The sequence below is a fragment of the Cololabis saira genome, chromosome 3 (genome assembly GCF_033807715.1).
Source record: "Cololabis saira isolate AMF1-May2022 chromosome 3, fColSai1.1, whole genome shotgun sequence".
NCBI lineage: Eukaryota > Metazoa > Chordata > Actinopteri > Beloniformes > Belonidae > Cololabis > Cololabis saira.
Genome location: NC_084589.1, coordinates 19,248,588 through 19,251,933, shown reverse-complemented (window position 1 = coordinate 19,251,933; position 3,346 = coordinate 19,248,588).

Genomic DNA, 3,346 nt, shown 5'->3' with positions numbered 1-3,346 from the left:
AAATGGGTTATAATAAACTCAAAACAGGCCGGTCCAAGTCTCCAGACACGCGCTTAAATGGCATTATAATGTCACTGGAGCCGCTCCATGCTCGCCAAATGTTTAATTGGAGCAGTTAGTGGAGTGGAGCAACACGCGCAGGAACAGCGGGGATGGAAGTGTGTGTGTGTGTGTGTGTTTGTGTGTTTGTGTGTGTGTTCACCGCTGCGCAGCAGGTGACAGTAAAACCTAAATTATGGTTCCGCGTTAAATCGACGCACAGTACGGTGCGCGTCGCCGCGTAGGCTCTGCGCGTTGGGGTAACGCGGAACCATAAATCAGCCTCAAAAGCCGCTCTGTGTAATTTACCCCACTATGTAACCCTGGCATCATGGGAGATCATCTGTTGGGATGTCTCTATGGGAACAAGGTGCCGTTTTCCTCGCGGATTATAAGAAATTTGCCTCCGTAACCCTCGGGATTATTCATAAAACGTTGAGTAAAAGGTTTATTTTCACAATAGTCGTGCATTTTTGCGACATAATCAATGACGCGCGAGGAGCTCTGTGATCAGAAGGAAGTGTGAAGCTAAGACTTCAACTCCTACGCATCTGAGGAGTTAATTGGGCATCAAGAGACCAAGTGGAAACCAAATGGTTGCCAGTGACATCCCCAAAGTGGGACAAAAAACATGTTTGTTTTGAGAACTATAATTAAGTTGTACAAATGGAGAATGGTGTGTTGTTTTGGTCCATATGTCAAGTGGGACCAAGTGTCCTGCACTGTTAAAGTGTTAAAGTTAAAGGGTTTCACCTGTTAAATTGTCACATTCTTATTGCAAGCATGAAAGGATGAAACAGTTGGTTAAGGTGTTTAATGTTGATAATGAATAAATAAATATAAATCTCCCTACATTATCTTTTGGGGACAGGTTAGGGGTGCAGGCAGGCCAGTCCTGGACTGTTCTGTTCCTCAAATGTGTCTTTATAAAATGTACAGAATGTAGTTTTGGATTGTCTCGTTTGAGAAAAAAAAAGCATGCCTGCCCCTGAAAAATATGTCAATCTTGAAGATTTCATGTTGGTCTAAAATATGAATGTGCTTGTGTGCATTAATCTTACATCACAGAATTGTAAATGACCTTTTCCAAAAGCAATGGCTCAACACCATACCATCATAGTACCTGGTTTTTGGACTCGTCGTTGCTGATACCAATCTCTATGGCCTCTCACCTAATGAGCTGGGATAGGCTCCAGCAGACCCCCGTGACCCTGCACAGGATAAAAACATAGAAAATGGATGGGATAGAATAGGAGTTATACGATTTTAAACACTCAATACTGAGGCATGGCTCAGGACTTTGAGGTACCAGACTGGTCTGCCTGCAGACCACACATGCTCCTAAATGAGATGTGTGAAGAATTTTGAAATGAAAAATGTGACAGTAGTGAGGATGAATGAGGATACATAATGCTTTAATTTATGTGCCTTATGCTTTTAAAGCAAAGAAATTGTTTGATTTCTGAAAAAAAAGGTTCTTAAGTGATAAAACTCTCTATTCAGGATAGAGTGTTTTATCACCTAAGAACCATTTTTATTTTATTAAAATGTAAATTTGGCAAATATGTAATTTGCCAACAAATACCAATGGAGGGCACCCTTGAGCCAAAAATCATACATCGATGAACTTTAATGAAAAATGGAAAACACTCTTGTGCAGAAGTTTTTTTTTTACATGTGATACATTAAGGGTTGTTTTTTTTTGTTTGTTTTTTAAAGACATATATTTTTATATGGAGTAATTTGATGCACGTAACATTTCACAAGTATAGGTGAACAGTTTTTCAAAATAATTCCTTGAATATTTATAACTCTGACATAGATGCCACTTTAAATGAGGACTCATTTTAGGATGAGCACATGATGTATGCGCTTAATTGTTGATTTTTTGTGATGATTTGACCTGATGCTGCACACGGAGTGATGTGTAGTGCAGAGTATTTTCCACTAGAGGACAGTGTACCCAAAATTACTGGTCAGGCATGCTTGATGAGGTCGGTTGTTGCAGTGAAAAAGTTGTTTAGTGGAAATACAACCTTTAATTCTTACCTTTGTTATGCTTTGAAACTTTATTTGCCTTCTACAATTGTGATGGATTAAAACAAATCTGAAATTGACCATTTATAAGCCAATTCGAAACAATATAAAGCAAAATGATGAGTATGAAGTGCATCTTTTGTGTGTACAAGCAATAAACATTTCAAATTTCTATAATGTATGACTATCAAGTCTTGAGGCTGTATCTTCTTTGACACAATATGAAGACAAAGACAAAATCACTTACAGTGGAGAGCACCTCAAAACAACAAAGTTCCATTTGTTGCTCATCTCTTTGTGTATATCTTTTCAGTGTCAACAACACTGACAAGACATGAAATTATACATGATTGCTGTCTTTATTGGATGTGATAATGGCACCTTTTAAACTGTATCCTTGGAGGGCTAAAATTGCCTTGCAATTGCCCGACCCTGGTAACATTTGAAAATCTGCAGGGCAAACATTTGTCTTTGTGCAGTAACATTGCCATTTAAATGAAGGCGAGGTCATGTAAAGAGATACAATATTGTTATACCGCAACTCTCTACATCAAAGTAAATGCATATTATCAGGAAATACAATGGTTTTAAATAAAGTATTCCCCCAGTTTTCTGTTGTTAGACCAATATACCTTCACCTAATGCAGCAAAATGCTAATGTAGCATTTTCTGTCTGCTTCTCTGAGAGCTATCAGTGACACTAGTGGGTAATTGTAGAGTTGGTAATTACTGGAAACTGTAACAACAAAAAAAGTAAAAAGCAGCAAGTGGATATTCAAGTGGATATTCTCTTCATCAAGATCGTTCAAATGTACAAATTGTACATACACCTATTACAGAAAACAGAACCAGATCAATGAAAACTTGGCGAAAATGGAAATCTGCGTTTTGCAACAAAGGTCAAATTAAAACCCATTAAGAAAATAAATTAAAAGAAACCAGTGTATTTCACAGAGAAACCAAAGTATATGTGTCTTTTTCTGCAAAGTGAAGTACAAATGAGATTGCTAGGCTTCAATTTAAAAAATAAAAATAAAAAACCTTGAAAGAAATTGACTTTTAAGATGGATGGTTCAAAATGATAAAAACAATGGTTAGTATCTTTAAAGATATTCATCCAAAAATGGTATCTGTGGTGTATTTTGGTCTGGATGTCTGGATGCCTGGATGCAGTATTGTTTTTGATCCTCTGGTACTCTAATCAGCAATGTTGATGCTGTGTCATCTAACCAATATCCAGTCACTGATAGTCTTTATCACATTGATATTG